The sequence below is a fragment of the Nasonia vitripennis genome, chromosome 1, assembly GCF_009193385.2.
Source record: "Nasonia vitripennis strain AsymCx chromosome 1, Nvit_psr_1.1, whole genome shotgun sequence".
In the NCBI taxonomy this organism is placed as follows: Eukaryota; Metazoa; Arthropoda; class Insecta; order Hymenoptera; family Pteromalidae; genus Nasonia; species Nasonia vitripennis.
This window is the reverse complement of record NC_045757.1, coordinates 30,438,672-30,457,797: the sequence shown is the minus strand read 5'-3', so window position 1 is coordinate 30,457,797 and position 19,126 is coordinate 30,438,672. Positions and strand designations below refer to the sequence as shown.

The following is a 19,126-nucleotide window of genomic DNA, read 5'->3' as shown; positions in this document are numbered from 1 at the left end:
GCGAACGAGATGCCGCGCGCATACCTGTATACACACACGCGGATGGAAGCACTGCGTGCGTGTGTGTATATAGCTTCTATGAAGGGTAGGCGCGTGAGCATGTATGTATATATAGTTATGTCACGTTGCACAGCTTCTTTTTGTCCTCTCGCAGGATCCGGCTTTTTGTTGCGGCTCCGATGTAACAATGCAGATCCTGCGCCGAGGGATGCAGATTTTTATGCGAAAGTTTCTTTTAGTTTCTTTTATTTTCGGTGTGTATATACGCACAAGGGACTCTCGATTTTTCAGATGCGTGGAGGCCGATACGCACTTTTCAGCGAATTCGGACCTTATTATTGCGCCTCCTCTCCTTCTGATCTCCGGGCGTAATTAGTAATTATCTTCAAGGATAATTGTTTTAATCAGCGAGTTTTTCCTTCCCCGAGAAAGGCCTTTGATTTCGTCGCTTTTCATCACTGCGCGCGTTTACGTGTAATTATCGCTTGATGATGAGGCAATTACAAATATTAATTATTTTCGTGGGAATGCGAAAAAAGTACGCGTGTATTTTTTGCCTTTTTCTTTCGTTTCGAAGGAATGAAGAGATTGTAAAAATTCGATTCGCGTGTGCAAGCGTAGTTTTTCGCAGTGTATGTGTATGGTTTGCCCTTCGATGCGGGGTATTGCTCTGTTACATCGAGTGGCTGATGTGATCGTTCACTTACGTGTGGTGCGAGGGATTTCGTGCCGGTGGCGGCTACGTACCTGAAACAGACGAAGATGTTTGTTAATAAAATTTCTGTACTAGCCTATGGCTATCTCATATAAATTAAAATAAGATATAGTGAAAAATAGATAACGTAGTGAGAACCCTCTCCTAACATCAGTTCTCGTAAAAAAGCTACTATAGCAATCTAACAAACGAAGAAGCACTCAGGGTCAGATCCCCCATATACACCGCTCGCTACCATTTAACACACACTCGCGGGGCTAAAGCTCGTATAGATCCATCGCAGAAATAAATACCCCTTAATAGACATTATAACCTCGACAAACGTATACATCCCTCCTCTCTCTCTCTCTCTCTCTCTCTCTCTCTCTCTCTCTCTCTCTCTCTCTCGAAGAAGCCTTAGCGTAGAGAGAGAGCATCGTGACTGTTCTTTCCGTTGAACCCGGACTTCATTGCCGCTATCGGCTCGCAATCATTGGTCCGTGGCAAGTCAAAGAGGGAGCGAGAAAGCGGCAGCGAGTTCCGCTCACGAAGCTGCTCTCGTGACGTGAATTGCCCCTCTCTCCCTCGGAACCTTGACTCTCTTTGTGAGCGCTGCTGCTGCTGCTTCTATTTTCCCCTCGTTCGAGAAATCAACGAGCGATCTGCTCTCCTGGAAGAATCCTCTGTGCTGCGCAGAGCGGCGGCAATGATCGTACTACGAACGAAAGCGAGAAGTGGAGCGAAAGGCGAGAGAGTTTATGTAGCCGAGAGCTTGGGTCACGAGCGGTGTAAAGTGAGTCTTCAAGATAGGGAATCTCCCCTGTACGTGTATAGCCGAAGAAGAGCCCGAGAGAGAGAGAGAGAGAGAGAGAGAGAGAGAGAGAGAGAGAGAGAAGGCATAGGTGCAGCTCTCTTATCGGCTCTCTCTATACGTATACGTATAGAGTGAGAGAGGGAGGAAAAGGGCCTCTGGTCACGCGCGCTCGCGCTTTCTTATTAAAAGCTTCATTTTCGCGGAGAGCTTAGCTCTCTTTGTGCTCCGCTGCTGCTGCTGCTCTCGATACGTCGATCTGCGCTGTGCGCTGAGGCTATTGTTAGCTGCCCCGAGATTGATGATTATGGGAAGGATGTAGCTCTCTCGCCTGTTATGTACATGTATATGGGGAGAGAGAGAGAGAGAGAGAGAGAGAGAGAGAGAGAGAGAGAGAGAGAGAGGGATAAGTTATTAGTGCACTTTAGTGCAGCGCTAAAGTTACGAGGCTCGCGCTGGAATTCCTCTCCCTAGACTTCTCTTCCTCTCCGCGCGATGCCCGGCTGATTTAGATAGCGGGCAGCCCTTTTCCGACTGGTATTTGTTTTCGAAGCTTCGGAAATTATGAACGACTCGCCGGGATGATTTACGACACACTGTGTACTAGTGATCTGCTGCTGCTGTGTGGTGTAAAAAAGCTAAATGGAACAGTTATAAGTGTGAACTTCCTGCGAAATGAGATTGTTGTTCCTCATTCTTCGACTGCAGCTCTATCAGAACATAATGGATTCGAACGGTATGGCGTGGTTCGATATCGTTGAATATAGGTATATGGTTGGGCGCCAAAAAAATGTTCAGCTTTCCCATTAACCCGCATCGGGGGAATAAAGGAAACGATAATACGAGAGAGAGAGAGAGAGAGAGAGAGAGAGAGAGAGAGAGCCAGTCGAGGAATTACACTATCTAAGCAGTTCCATCTAACCCACTCCTGCGAAGATTTCCTTAAACGTAAATCTTCCCCTCATCCGCAGCTCGATCTATACTTTACGTACTTTTACCATCTCTCAGCGCCGAGAAGAGTTCGAAAACCATAAAGAACACACAGAAGAAACGCTTCAATTACCCGCATGTCATCAAAAATTGCATCAGCGTTACATCGGACGTGTCCCACATATCGCAAGACACCTTTTTTGTGCACACCACTGTATACACGCATCAATCCCTCTCGGAAGCGGACAATAATTTTCAGAGCCGTGCAAGCAGGAAAGGTAAACACCGTGGGAGCTGAGCCTGAGTGAATTTATTCCGACACGTGAAAGTAATCTGTAACACGCGCGCGGGCCTAAGCTTTTCGCGATCCACGACGTAGATCAGAGCGCAAGTAGTAGTGGTAACGTGCGAGAGGCCAAGCTCGTCGTTGTTCAGCCAGCCGATTGCGCGCCGATAGCACGTGGTCATTTGGAGCTTATATATAGTTAGAGTAAAAGAGGTGTATACGTAGCTTTTTTTTCACGTCGAGGCCTGCATCAGAGATCTTCATCCAGGAGGACAAAAGATCGGTGTGCAGGTTGTAAGAGATAGCCGATTCCGAAATGACAAAGTGTCTTCTCGCGTGATTAACGATCCCTGAGAGAAAAAGTGTCATCGGTGTCGCGAAACACGCGCAAAACAACCACATCCTCTGGAACAGCTCAATCACAAGCCTGCGCATACACGTATCCTCTCGGAAAGACAAAGTGCATGTACCTGCCCGACCCAGACTCCTCGTATCCTTTTTCTCCCAAGCACTATATATAGTATACACTGCACACAGGCTCGGCGCATTGCGCAACGACACTCGCCGCGGTCATTACATCGACGCTCTTAATCTCTCGTCCCCGCACGTATACCAGATGGAACCGAGATTATCCGTGCACATAAGCCGGGCTTTACAGAGAGAGAACAAAAATAAGCGTAATATCATAGCCGAGCGCTGCAGTATGCATTGTGTGTCCATAAACGAGATCCTTTTGGCAACGGGCCCCTTTCGCAAGGCTGCGGCTCTGGGAAACACCGTCGCGAAATTTGTCAACTTGTCGGAGCAGAGTCTCCCTCTCTCTCTCTCTCTCTCGCGAGCTTTATTACACGAGAGGATTAATGTAAGGCGTCGCGTCGTGAATACAAAAAGTGTTGCATGCAACGTCTACCCGATTTTCCCGCGCGCTGAGAGTTTAGTGTTCCGTGACGAATATTGGGTCATTGCGTCGCTGCTCTGTAGTGGGTGTATATCGGACACTTCGATGCTAATTTGCATACCGTTCCTCTGAATGTGCGCCGCACGATTTGTAACAAAACCGCGCGTCTATCGTTAAATCTCCCCGGGGATCATTAATCATACGTGACTCGCGTTATTTGCGCGCTTTATTGTTTTCCGAGGCCCATAACCTTGATCTCTCTCTCTCTCGCGCCTGTGTAATAAGAAAGCTTTTTCAGCCGTATACAACGAGATCGAAGGAATTCCGGGCGCCGAGGATTTTGCAAAATAATTAAACGATCGTAAAAACTTTCACGCCGATTCTTCCGAGAAGAAAACACATCTCAGAGCCAATATATGGAATCCCTGCTATTAAAGACTCGCGCGCGTGCAATTCCCTCTATATATAGCGTGGCGGTGTGTATACGTATACAAAAGGAAAAATAACAAAGTAATTTACCGCTCATCGCGTCGTCGCCTACTCCATTGTTGCCTCTTCTTATCTCGCGCTCTCTGGATCGCCTGTGTGTGTGTGTCTTATATTGTAATACACTTGCACACAGCCTCTTCCCCCCTTTATCTCTGCGAACTCACACAAACACACTCACACGAGAGAGAATGATCGAGACGCACTTGGCAAAAATGCTCATTCAAAAATGAAAAACTCTGATGTAACTCGCGCCACCCTATGCCTATATACACCCAATATATTTATATACCTCCACGCGAGAGATAGGCGCTGCAGCAGAGAAAGGTGAGAGCCCCGCGGGCGTATACGCGAGTATAATATACCAGTGACGTCGTCAAGGTCGGTCTCTCAGCGGCGCGCGCGATGTAACATCGTCGGCCGCAGCGCGTGGGCGTGTGTACATTATACGAGAGAGACAGAGAGAGAGAGAGAGAGAGAGAGAGAGAGAGAAGCGCCGGATAGCCGAGGAATTCACGCGTATCTCTCTTCGTATATACTTATATGTAGGGACAAGCACGCGGGGGAGGACGACGTTTTCTCTTTTTCTTCCCTCTGCGTACCGCGAAATGACGCCAGGTATACGCAGTGGATTATCTCGGAAAAAATTTCTCTCACCGGACGGTGTTTCCGAGGGTATAGAGCGTGTGTGGATGGATTTTTTCCGAGATATTACAGCCGGTGTATAAGACGAGTGTGTTCGGGGTTCGAACCGAGATCTTTGTTATCGAGAGAGATCGACGCGGAGAGACAACGTAATAACGAGCTGGTCGCAAGAATCTCAATCAACACCGCAGAGCGTCGATCGGCGCAAAAAGCGCATATCCGTATAAAATTTACAGCCCCAGACACGCGCCGTCGAAGTATTTGCATAATTAGCGCGCTCGCGCGAAAGAGAGAGACTTATCGATTGCGCCGCTGCTGCGAAAAAATCGGCGACCCGCATACGAGATCGCATGGGTGAACGCGCGCGCGTGTGCGCGGCTATACGTAGAGGCGAAAAAATTAAAGAAACCTGTTCGGAACAAATGTATCGCTCGCGCTATCTGCGATAAAGCATCTATTTTCGAGACTGTTTTTTGTTCCGCGTGCGGGGGAGAGTTTTGCAATCGGTATATAGACGAGATAAATCGGTATGAGGAAAAATGAGAGAAAGTTATCGTATCGGTATAGTCGCTTCGCTCGATATACATACATACACGTAATAGAGCCTCGCGTCCTTTATGTAATTGACGCGAGGTCATTTTTTACACACCCAAGTCGTACTATAAGTGTTTGCGTTTTAGGTTTGTTGGGAAACTGCATGATGCGCTGTACTCGGGGTTCCGCTTCTCTGGCTTCGCCCACGCCGAGATGAGGCTTTTTTTCGCGCAGGATTTTAATGAGGCAGTTGTGAATAGACGCAAACGAGGTGTTTATTTAGGAGAGTCGGTCTATCCCTCGCTCGCGTCGAAGCTTCTTTCTCGACGCGGAAGATTGACGGTTTTGGGATTAACATTTCTCTATAATAGAGCCAGTGAGAAATCGCGCGCGAGGCGTGTGGGTGAAATCGCTTATTTTTCAGCTCACTCGACATTTGCATACATTATCTCGTGCCGATCTCGGATGAAAATCGGTTGGCATGATTTATCTCTCAAAATTCATCCTTATAATTATTTCGATCGCTCTAAATACACACGCTATAAACATTCCGAAATCACGTCGATACATAATCCTCAAGTTCATCGCAACAGCGAGGATCGCGCAACAATACCGCGAGCAAAAACGAAAAACAAAAATCGGCGCAACGACCATGACTCGGTGATCGCTATTATACACGCGAAATCGGCGCTCGTGCGCTCTATCCTCTCGCGAAAAAGCCGTCGATTCATCGTCTTCCCAGAAAATAATCGACGGCCTGCAGAATTTCGCGCAGACGCGAAAAAAAGTGTATACGCTACGGTAATTTTTGCAAGAAACGCTCTCTCGGCAGCAGCAGCAGCAGCTCTCTTTCTTCGACGGCGGTGGCGGCGGCTAAGACTTGCGCAACTTAACCTAAATACTAAACGAGTGCTGCACCTTTATAACCCAGCGCCGCGCCGTATTACCGGTGTCTGTGTATTATATACAGCTATACAGAGACGCGGGTGCGCGCAGGAGTATGACGAGATTCCGCGAGACGATAACGCGGAAACCTCGGGGCTACGAACATTGACAGCCTCAACCTTTGGTAGCCGTGGTTGCAGCCTACTTTTTTTGCTTACCGCGGGCGATTATTAGCTTTGTTTCTCTCTTGCCCTGAAGCCGAGTGTAGAGTTGCGAATATATACGGTGTACACACGGTGGAAAGCATATAGTAAAATATGGATTCGGGGATTGATTCTGGCGTGTGCGAGCGAGGATTATCTGACCGTTGGACAATTTTCGTCGAAGGCTTTACGATCGGTTTATCCTACTATTTTTAACGACGGAAACGATTTTTACACGCTCGCCAACTGTACTGCTGCAGCAGGAAGTTCAGAGTTTTGAATTTCAAATATTCCGGCTTTTCGAATTTAGAAGCACACAAGGCGACGTTGTTCACGCATGTCCATTTAAATACAGCTGCGCGCGCCGGTATCCGGTTTCGGCGCCTTTACGAATACCTAATCCGCATTTAGTATGAATTGCCGGCTGGATTTATTTAATAAACCTAATGCTCGCTTGGGATTAGCATTTTCGTGAGAGATCCGCTCGTGTACGAGAAGCCCGTAATTGATATTATCCGGATTTCGGTAATTCCACAAATTAAATGCTTTGGAGAATTCTCTAATTTGCCGATAATATAATTCTCCGAATGTAGCAGTGCGTGGGATAGAGAGCGATTGTATTTTTGAACTCCCCGCGTTCCATGCATTTTATGGGTAACGAACGAAGTGAAAAAACGGGAATTATTTATGGCGCGTTATTTAAAAAGCGGTAGCAATAACTTATCCGCGAGTATTTGTTGGCTCGCACACTATGCGCACTCTGTGTTCTCCGCGTGAATTATCAAACATTTCATCGGAACTTTACGGCCTATTAATAACACTCGGATTTTTATTTAACGGGTTCACCTCTGTGTGTTGAGAGGTCTATAATTTTTCTCATTTTCCAGCGACGATGATGAAACGAAGTAGCGAGCGATAATTTTTGCGAGAAGGTACTTGTAAAATTTCGTTATTTATCGACTCTGACCTATGGATCGTAACTCAATATCGTTACGCGAATTCTCCCGAAGCGGTTAATAAATTTGAGTGTTATGACAATATGGGTGGTGTACACTAGAAAGGGGTAAAAATTTCGAGAGAAATGGATACAACGCACGAAACTCTGAGGGAGCGTGTAACAATTACGTGACATCATACGGGGGGTAACACTACCGGCATTAGGTTCCATAACTAGAAGCGTTTTCTCTTTCGACTGAGCAATTTTTCATCTCTCGACGAATCGATTACGCGCAGGACACACACACAGAGACGGTTTAATCGTTATTGCAAACTTCGCTGCGTAAAGCGCGCAATAATTAATGCTTTTAGCAAATATTAATGGCACATCAAGACGCTAATGGCAGCTAAGACGACAGCCTAATCAAACATTGTCCGTCTGCCCGTCATACTAACTAATGATTCATTTGCGAAACCTGCTCATTAAAAATCGTTGTATTCCGCACCCATACGACCGACACACATACACGCACACACACAATTTCTCCGATTATTTTCATCATCCGCTGTACAGGATTTTTATTCATCTCCGCAAAAGTCCAGAGCACAGCGTCGACTTCCTCGAATTAAAAATAAAAAAAAATAAAAATTTCAGACACACTCACGTAATTGCAGCCAGTGTCACGCGTCGTAATCCACCGCGTCCGCGATAGGTCAACGCGCATATATACACGCATACACATACACACTTTCACTAACCGCCGCATAAATCCTGCTCGAGCGCAAATTGGTATGGGAGAGCGCGAGATCGGCCTCTAATTCCGCTGCTATATACAGCCGGGGTGTGGGAGAGGCCTTTTTTGCATTCCCCCCAGAACCGGAGGCGGCTTTGAAGGGCGATCTCGTGTGCAAGTGCTGGGATTTATTAGCGGCGAGCTGGTATTAGAGCTCCGGAAATTCGGTGGATTCGCGTGTGGGTAGCTGCATCCGTGACCCTGAGAGGATAAACGAGACTCACTTTTGTTCTTCGTGCGTGCGTTGGAATATAGTGAATTTTACTTCAACGCGCAGCGTGGCATTCTTTCGGAGATTAAAACGTGAAATACCGAGCGGAAAATCACGCTTTCGAAATATTAAGCTCCGATGTATATTCGAAAAAGTAATTCCAGAACTGCTTTTTTTTGTTCGTGTTATCACACACAGTGAGTCACGCCTGGAATGCCGAGGTTCATCTCCCGTATGATGATGATTCCCCCCCCCCCCTTCTATCCTTCCGCGCTCTCTCGAGCGCAAGTATATATCTATTCGAATTCGAGATTCCAACCGGAATGCTCACGTGAACTTCATACGAAAAAAAAGAAAAATTCATCGGGACCTCCCAAAACATTCGCCGAAAAGTCCACAACGTATACAAAAGAACCCGAGATCTCTCTGTAAATAATGCCCATAACACGAATGACGTACGTTTTTTCGTCGTCGGCGTCGTTGTCGTCGTCCGGCATGAATCATTCATGAGGGCAGCGATCGGAGAAGCTTCATTCAGTCGCAGAAAAACTCACGCAATGATTGACGTCTCCTCTCGTTTACCCTCTCGAGACAAGTGCGAGTGTGTGCGCGTATACTATGTAATATAAGTTCTGGTATTGTGAATTGGCATCGCGTGTGCAAGGTCACTGTATTGTGTTCCGGATCGACAAACAAATTCATCTTCAAAATCAAAAGATATGCTGTTAATTTATCTCGACCAAATAACACAATCGCAGTTGTTAGCAAACTCAACAAGGCACTTTTAACATTGGTGGTTCACCGCTATTTCTAAACTGGTTGCGCAGAATACTGACGAGGGAAGTAGAAAAACACTGTGCGCCACTTGTCCTTGCTGTAGCCGGAGAGTCCAAAAATGTACTGGCTTATATAGACGTACATCGAAATCAACATTTTTAATGAAAATTTTCGCCGCAATAATAATTTTAAAATCTTTAAAGGCCGATACCATCAATTTGACGCTGTATTTTAGAACAGGGTGCGGATAGTGCATGTGGATTATTTTCAAGCGAGTGTTTATAAATATCTATCGGCGTTCGCTGAGAGGAGGAGAAAAAAAGCCTTTTCGCTCGGCCGTCGCGCTGTGTAATGAGCGATTTTACAATAGGCTGCAGTCACGAGCTAAGGTTTATGGGTGATTAAAATTTTCCAAAACAGCTCATACTCGGCTCTTTTTTTAGCATACAAACCAGACGATTTAAACGTTCATTGTGTGAACAAATTGCCGGCCGAGCGCAAGCTCTTTAAAATACTCCGAATACTTTCCCATACGTTTGAATAGTGATTTCGCTATACAATACGCATCAGTATACACGAGACAGACGCATCATCCGCGAAACCGATAGCCATACACTCTCCCTCTCTTCATCCGAGAGACACGAACGCCCGGATGAAATGAAAAGCGAGCGCTTGCGCAGCAGGGAAAATGTGGAGCTACGCTTCAGACACGCCCACGAGATATTACGTGGACTCGCGACGACCACTTGCGTGTCTACGTACACGTTCTGCTCGCGTATCGTGAAAACAAGACGACGAGATGACAGTGAAAGTCTCTCTCTCTCTCTTGCTCTCGAGCATAATAACTCTTACGGCTTGGATCGCAGTTGAGAGTTGCGTGTGTAGCCGAGCTTGAAATCGTGCTTTCGTTCGCTGCGCGGCCAATTTTGATGTGTCTATTTTGCGCTATTGTCGGAAATGTGTGTATAATATGGGAAGTAAAATGTTTGATGGATTCGATTGTTTCGATGATAGCGCGTTTTGTAATTGGCTGTACATACGAATATGGAGCGGTAACTTTATTATATTTATATATATATATATATTTTTGAATTTATAGCCGAAATTCGCGGAGACCATAACGAATGATTTTACGCGCCACTAAAGTTTTTCTCATGGTTGGATCACCAAATATGTAAAATTGGATCCCCACGAGAGCAGCTAACTTTAGATTGAATTATTTTACGCGCACGAAAGTATATACACGTAGATGCACTTTTCTACCGAAAGACTGTGCTCTATAGTCACATATACTTTTAAACGTTATATTTATATTACATACGGAGTGCACGACTAAATGGCTTTTCTTGATTTTTATTTTATTACTCTTGAATTTACGGTGCACTGAATTTACGATCCCTTTGTGAGTTTACGATCGCGGAGAAAAAATGAGACGGCTAAATTATTATTATTCATATTTACACTGACTCTGCACCTTTTGCAGATATGGTGGTTTATAAGCTCCGCTCTACGCCTTCGAATCATACTTTATCGACACAACAATAGCACGTAAGATTAGCGATACTGTACTCCTAAAAAGAAGAATCTTGCATTACCCACAACAACAACAACGAAAGTCAACCAAATCAATAATATATTTTCGCTAATTGTCGTTAGCTCGCGCACGAGAGCAGCTTCCCTGATGTGTAGCATTATCCCCTGGCAAGAGCAGCGCAACTATTTAGTCGGAAAGGCCTATAAATAGGTTTCCTCGTTCTTTCTCGCGTATGGCAGATAAGATGATATGCATAACCGGTTGCCCTCACGTACACCCACACACACACACACACACAAACACACGTGTATCGATCAGACCGTGTGTGCGCGCATAGCATCAGCGCGAAAGAGATACGATATCGTCGTCTCTCGCGTGTATTTTGCGCGAGAGAAGCGAGAGAGACTTTTCTTATCTTGGCCATCGCTGCAGCAGAGACGCGATTGTGAGCTAGATTTTTACTCCGTGTATATACGTGTGTTGCTTTCAATGCCGCTTCGAAAGTTTAGTTTTAGCGGATGTAACTAGGGATATCTTATAAATTGTGCGGCGGGTGAGCCGATTTTTCCCTCAAATGGATGATGAATAGTAGTGGAAGCGAAGATTTTCGTGAAATATCGCGCGGACCGCCGTAATTTATACGCTTTGTTCGGGGGTGTTTCGCGCGCCAAGACAGGAGAGTTAATTGCGGGTGATTGATTTTCTTCCTTATACGGCCGCCGCTCTGCTGAGCACGTGTTTGCTTTGCTCTCGATTTATTGATATGGCTTTCTAAGACTCGTATTCTTCCGCTTTATCGCTGTTTCTCGATTTTTTTTCTCCCGGGTTAACGCCGAGTTTGTGCGTCTCGAGTGGATAAACTCATAGATCTAAGGTTCAGATAAGTTCGAGTTTACCTGCTTTATGAGTCATTATGAATTACGAGATAGAGTCGGTTAACTCTCTTTGTGGATGACGGAGTAAAAATTGATACACTACTCCGCAATTCACAATCACTTGCCCTTCGAGCTGCTGAGCCAGCGTCGCGCGTGAAAAATTCCTTCCCAGAAACAGCGTTAAAGTATCGGCAACCGAAGCCCGTGGAAAATGACTGTCCTATTCCAACGATCCGTTTGAATCAATCACGCGGCGCGCGCGCGACTATTATATCGATCATCGATTGATTTTGTGCCATCGGCTCTACTGTTTTGAATTATGATATAATACGCGACGCGCACGTAACGCGCGCAGGAATGGTATCCCCGGAATATCTCTCACTTCGAGAGATGAACGTATTAGATTGTACACGAGCGTGAAAATAGCCGATGAATTCACCGGCAGGAATATAACGTTTGGAAAAATTGGCGCGTATAATTCACGCGTTTTATTTTCCCGTCACGCGCGTGTCGGTTCGCCCTGCCATTCGGAGCATGAATAATGCATGGGTGATTAATGCCTAACATTCCGCTAATTAATTTTCCCACTTTCGATCGAAAATAAAAGCACGCGCGCCGGCGATTCAATTAAAACTATCTCTACGCCGGTAGTATAGGAGCGCAGAAAGGCACGCGCGCGCTGAAATAATTAGAATCACGCAATATAACCCCGCGCGTCAAAAAGGACAAACTTCATTTATTATGCACCTACGTGCTATACGCGTTGCAAGCACATCTCTCGCGAGGATATTAATAAAAGTCACTTCCACGAACGACTCGCGCGAGTCTCTAACGCTCTTGCACAAGCCCCGGAGCATTAAACGACGCATTAGACGCGCCATAAAGCGATCTCTCGAGTAGAAGAAAAAAAAGAACATTCCCCTCCAATACACACATAATACAACTGCAACACAGCAGCAGCAGCAGTCGTAAATTATGTAAAAATCTCCTCACCGCGTGTCGACACGCCAGTCATGATCTCGCGCTACCGCCGATGCTCGTCATTAGAAAGTGTTGTGTCGAGTCTCTCTCTCTCTCTCTCTCTCTCTCTCTCTCTCTCTCTCTCTCTCTGTCTCTTCGCGTGAATCATCTCTCACACACACACAGAGTCGCAGTAGCGGTGGCGGCGGCAGAAGCGGAGGATTTTTCTGACCGTTTTGTAGCTGCGCTGAGTGTAGAGGCCAACGGTCCGAGAAAAGGACTCCGGATCCTTTGTGTTAAGAGAGGCGTGCACGCAGTGACTCATCGCCAGGTAAATAGGAAGTGCAGAGCTGGCTGCTCTCCCAGAGGAATTCCATCGCAGCGTAGGATCTAAGGGTGCAAAGCTACGGTCTTTCTCGCCAGAGATGTATACTGATGATATACTCGCTCGGACGAGTGTGTGTGTGTGTGTGTGTGTTTGACTCGGATGTCGTCGCGTTTACGCGGGTCATTTGCGTGCTCGGAATTATTATACGTACTAGAAGCTGGAGATAAGATGAGATTTTTTGCCTTTGGCGGCTGGACACGGATAGTGATCTCATCGATAGAGGATAGGATGATGTCACAACAGGGATCTCTCTCTGTGCTTAGTCGGATCCTGGTGAGGAAAAATTATCATCTGGTTGCCGCAATTGACAGATTGCGATTTATGGCCTCCTGGTATATATAACTCGCGCGTTCTATGTAACGCCTGTGCGTGATAAGTAGATCGCAGTTTTTTGAAAGTTCGAGGCGATGTATATGAGTTTTGAATAAATTTGAACAACTAATTGAAGATCCTATACCATCCAGATACGAAACGAGTTAATTTACGAAATGATTCATACTTACACGCCTGCTCGCGGGGATATGTATTCGAATCGCCCACATGCGCACGTTCCCCCATATTCTCATTAAAAAGGATGACTAAGCCGGAGAAAAGTTACTGGCGAATAACAATCTTTGAATAATAATCGACTGCACACACCAATAATAAAAACGAGTAAATTTTCCAATCAATCTTTCAATTCCCGCGCAAACTACACAGTTTTAAAAAAAACTTGAACTTCAAGGCTACGGCAAAGCTGCATCGTCTCTCGAAATATACGCGTATAGCGAGCGCGGGAATCCGGCTGCGAAGCCGCGCAAAGTAGTGCAACAAAAGTAAACTACTCGAAATCCGTTTAACATTCTGCGCGAGAAATTATACCGCATTCCTCCTTTTAAAATCCTGCACAGCATAGCGCTCCGCCGAGACGAGTATTACGTACGCCGGGTGTGTATAAACGGCGCCGCCGCCGTGCAACCTTGCCGATGACTGCAAAGTGCCGCTAAAAATTGCGGCACCAGCTGCTGCCGCCGCTGACAATTATGATACTCGTTTTTTTTTCACTATACGCGTGAAGAGTTAAGTGAAATAATATATGCACTAATAATTTACGGCGATGTGTTGCATTGTTGTTTTATACTCTTGTGGAGTGATTACTTTAACGACGCTCGTTCTTTACTCATGAGTTGGATAATTCGCCGCTTATCCCATTAGCAGCGACGAATTTCCGAATGATTATCGTCGGGATGAAGTTTTCTTCCGTTTCTTTTTCGAGGGTTATGAAACTTCGAAGAATGAAGCAATCGAACGCGTGCCGGCAATTTTCTTAAACGCCGAAACGCTTCTCCGTTAAAAGTGCGCGGAACTATGCGCTCGTCGCAAAAAGCGCTTACACGGCTGTGGAGAGAAGGAACTTCTGCTATTCGCGAGTGGATCGAAGACGTTATGCCACGTGACGCTTATACGATAAGACAGTGTGTGTGTGTGTGTATCTGTGCGTTGATTGCTATTTATTCAACCTTGAGAGTTATTAGCGTCGCTGACTCGATGTCGCCGCGAGTCGAGCTTTTCATTTCAGTCTCTCGAAGCGTAAATCTCTATAACCGTATAGCACTCAATAACCCTCGGAAAAAAAAAACAGACCGAACCTCCCAACATCGGGTCAGTAAGACTTCCTCGCATTCCTCGCGGCTCTGCCCGACTTCTCACACCGCACCTGCAGCAGCGCATCCCTTTAAACCTCTTCTTTCCTCTCCCCGGTAGTATATAGCACGGTGTGCATTACGTTCCGCATCTATGCGCACGGAGAGCTCGACAGGCGCAGATCACAAGTGCACACCTCCGGTATTTCTTCTCTGCCCCCCCCCCCTCTCTAGCAACGCTTATACTTCGCGCCTGGATCGAAACGCGTTCCCGTGCAACGGCAAGTTCGAGGGCAAAGCGTTTAAGCAAATCGGCGCCGGCGACTCGCTGCTTCCCACGCTTCGAGAGCGGCGGCCCTACACACAACGTGTACTTAAAAGCGAATCGGACAAACGCTGGCGCGAGCCGAGATTTTTCTGAAAATGAGAGTGAGTGTGTGTGCTTGTGCTGTAGAGAGAGAGCTGATCGACGCTGTCCGTCTGTCCGAGGAAATTGCGATCGGCGCAGAGATTTAGGATTGAGAGAGAAGGTTCTCGCGAGAGCTTAGGGCTGTAATTTTGGGGTGCTGGGATATTTTAGGAAAATTGCTCTCTCTTGGAGACGAGGAAATCGCCGAAAGACGGAAGTCTTTGTGAGCTGCTCGCGCTCTGCGCCCTATTGTGTACCGATTTTGTACTTACGTAAAGACGTCTATCGGTATATGTATATATTATGGAAGAGAGATGTATTTACTGCGGTGGTGTGCTTGTTACACGTGCATACCTGAAACAGAAAAACATGGCAAATATTTAGTCACGTCTGGAAAAAGGTCGCGAAGCGATGAAAAAAATCGAAAATGTATATTCTCTCCCGCACCGAGAAACAAGCCTGCACCATAAGTATTCTCCCACGCAAGGCATATATACTATCGTATAATACACACCGATCCCGATCGCATAACCGCCGCGCGCGCTTGTCCCAAACTCACACGACTCGACAGAGCATAATGCGCGCACGAAAAGAAAGGAAAAGAAAGACATCCGCGCGCTCAGCGCGAGGAGAGGGAAAAACGAGGCCTCGAAAGAAATGAGGCGAGTGAAATTTTCATTTCGTTCCGAAGAGCCTTGCATAATCAGCGTTTATACACACACACACACACAGACAGAGATGTGCGACATTTCCACTGTGCACACGACGGCGACGCTCTTACGTGTATGCGCGAGAATAGGAACTCGAGAGAGAAGAGGAGAAAAAAAGGTCTCACGACAAAGCGGGCAATTTTCTCTCGAAGGTGAAATTTGCCCGTTTTCCCGCGCGTTTTGCGCTTTCGTATACACTACTGTGTGAAGCGCTGCTGGCGGGAAGCAGGAAGAGGCTTATCTTGATTCGTTGGAAAATCGCTTTCGGGTGTGACGGAAGCTTTGGAGAGGCTCTCGAGACCTTGTGTGAGGCACTTGATAAGTCGGGCTAATGAGGCTGAGCTTTCTTGAAAGGTGACGTTTCCTTTTCTTGTGCGAAGATATAGAGTACAAGTCGTTGAGTAATTCGATTTAGAGTATTATGGAAGATCGAAGAGGATCCGGTTCCGAAAGCGATCTCCAAAACCGGTCGCACGAAAGGAAAACTTTTAATGCCCGCAACGTCCGTTTTCCATAAACATCGCATCCATACACATAACGCGTCCAGAAAATTCGTACTAGGAAACGCTCTTTCTCTCTCTCTCGAGGTATAATATAAAAATAACGTTTTCCCATGCGCGTAAGCTACCGATTTTACTACATTTTTACATAAGCTTCCGAAATCGGTTATTCGCCGTGCGTACCGGAATTTCGTAATCACGAGCAGCGGTGATTTATGACCGCGAGTAAATTCTGTCGTAGAAGAATTAATGCGTCTTACGGAGCTTACGCATTACGCGTGTTTTTCTTTCATCAGCTGTAGCTTGAGCACGTGTGTATGGGGCTATACACGGGAAATTCAATCGCTATTCTGAAGCGGCGTGCGGGTGACCCAATCTATATAAATTAATCGTTATAATCAATTTTTCCTCTCTTCGAGCCAGTTTCACGTAACGGATTTCCTGAAAATAAACCTAAACCTCCTGTAAGCCCGTACAATGAAGCGCCGAGCGCGCGTTACGTATCGCTAATTCGGCCATTTATTTTACGCTACGTCCAATTTTTCAAGCGAGCCGCGCGCAATCTCCGGTGCGATAAACGTTCACGAAGCGGCGGTTTTTTCAAAACTCGATTAATGCGACGCATTAAACCGAAACGGGATTTCACGCGTGGCATCGTTAATTCGTAATATCGCCCTTATGACGACATCGTTATTTGCTGGATGCATACCGATCACCGGCTAATTCTTGACGAGCGCATAAATCGTGTAGCGGACTTTCAGTGGGACTACGCATCAAAACGGCTGCACTGCAAGAACAGAGTCGGAAGTACTTATGCATCGCAAAGAACGTCGTGTTCTCCAGAAATTTGTTTCCATTACACTTTCCCCCTCATGCATAATCCGATGGAAAGTGATCCACATTGGTATACATCGCTTCAGCACAAAGCCATCATCCATAAATCATTCGCTGCTGCAGCTTCCCCCTCGCGAATAAAGAAAAAAAAGTCAGCTGCAAATGCATGCGCATCTCGTTCTTCTCTCTATAGGAACAACCCCGCATGGAAGCTGTAAGCAGCGCACAAAGCGTCACGTCGCGAATTAAACGTGCCGCCGCGGGAATTTCAAAGCCGCGATTTTTTCGCGCGCGCGAATGGAAAACGTGGATCTAAGGTTACTGTTTCATCTCCGAAGGTCATCTCTGTCTCTCTCGTAGACCAGTAAGTACACACAGAGGATGACAGTGGCAGTAGTAGCGCCATTTTACTTTCACCTTGGCTTATACGTTATGTACGTTTGTTCGAAAATCGGCGCTCGTGCCGCTCGTGAAAAGAGAGGCCTAATGGGCCACACGTCCTTTATTCTCTCTGCACTGTCTCTTCCCCCCGCGCGCCGTTTGTTCATGAGAGCTGAAACAGACAATACGTCCCATGTGTGTGCGCGTGTGTGTGTGTGTGTGTATATATAGATGTATATGTTGCGACAGGACGAACGAGAGGGAAATATTCAGATGCGAGAGAGCAGCTCTCCTTTTCTTTATTTTTTTCTCTCTCTCTCTCTCCGCGTCGTCGTTTCTCGTTGCTGCGAGGGGGAGCGACGACTTATGTATCGAGAAAGAGCCAAGGCTTTGTGCGCGATTGGCGCCTTTGTGTGTTAAAGGAGATGCGTGTGTGGTGTTCTCTTGGGAAACTGATTCTCTTGTAATATGCGCTGTGCGTAGCTGTTTTGTTAGGGCTGGAATTTTTCAGATAGCTCGGATATGCCCGAGAAAATATACACAGGGTTGGCTGCAGAGAGAAAGAGAAGCAAAAAGTGTACTTTATACCTGACTTTATCGTGCATTCAATGCAATTAATTTTTTCTTCTCGAGAGTAGGCTTCACGATTTAAAATGCTTATTATGCGCCTGTACGAAAGCTCGCGCAGTGTTTACGTTATCGCGTGTAGTGGGCGTGTAACGCTCGCCGATCCAGACGCAACGAAAACAAGAAGAAGCGCCGCGATATTCGCTCCACTAAACATGAGAAAATTCATCTCTCGAGTCGCACCATCGCACATGCATAACCAGGCTTACGCAACGTCTCGTGCCCGTAACGATAGCCCTATTAACGTCTCTAAATCGAGAACGAAAAAAACGGCGAGTCGAGTAACCCTATCACGCTCGAGGGAGTACCCACAGAAGAACAACGGAGCCAGGACCTTTTTCCCCTGTTACATAGAGAGCCACGCGATGCCGCGCGCTTGTACACACCGGCTTTGTAAGTGCTCGATCTCCTCGTGATCGACGAGACTGGCGTTTCTCTCTCTCTCTCTCTCTCTCTCTCTCTCTCTCTCTCTCTCTCTCTCTCTCGCGTGCGCTCGCGCGCGTATTGACAAATGACGACGGGATAATTGCGACTATCGCCGCCGCTTATCTCTTTCCCTCTTCTCTCGGCGTATTATACGTGTCCAAACGCGGTACGTATTACGCGAGGATGTAACGCTCGCAGCTGTGTTATGAAATTAAGAGGTCGAGGCGCAAACGATTCGCGGAAGACACGGTGAGAGAAGGACGACTCATGGGAGTGGTGTGTCCTTTGTTTGTTTATCGGAGCTTGAAATTTTCTTCCTGTGTGCGGAGAGGAGATGGCGATAGAGTAATCGGAGATCGTTGCGAGAGATAGGGCCAGAAAACTCTGCAGCATTCGGTGAAATCCGACTTTCCATTTTAGAAAAGTCCCGTCCATCCTCCTCCGCATAATACACGCGATAAGGAGAAAAAGGGGAGAGAAAAACGATGATCGTCAAGCGCATTGTCTTCTAAACACACAGAGAGTTATCTTAAATTTTCATTAGAGGATGCTGCTCACCACACACACAACAGCCCTGACCTTTCACTCTTTGACACGTCGCTTGGCTGCGCGGAAAAATGCCGAAAGTGAAATTGATTTCGTGTGTCGCGCCTTTGTGTTTATAAATACCCCCTTGCCGAGAGGAGAGATGAAGACAACGACGACGTGCCAATGTGTGTCGAACAATGGGAGGGAAAAAAGAGGAAAACTTTCACCTACTACCGAGATCG

General features: G+C 46.5%; 1 protein-coding gene across 1 annotated transcript in view; it reads right to left on the bottom strand.

Moving 5' to 3' along the window:
- Positions 1–19,126, bottom strand: part of LOC100115438 (protein Shroom) — an 82,995-nt gene that overhangs the window by 49,831 nt on the left and 14,038 nt on the right. The window lies entirely within an intron of this gene.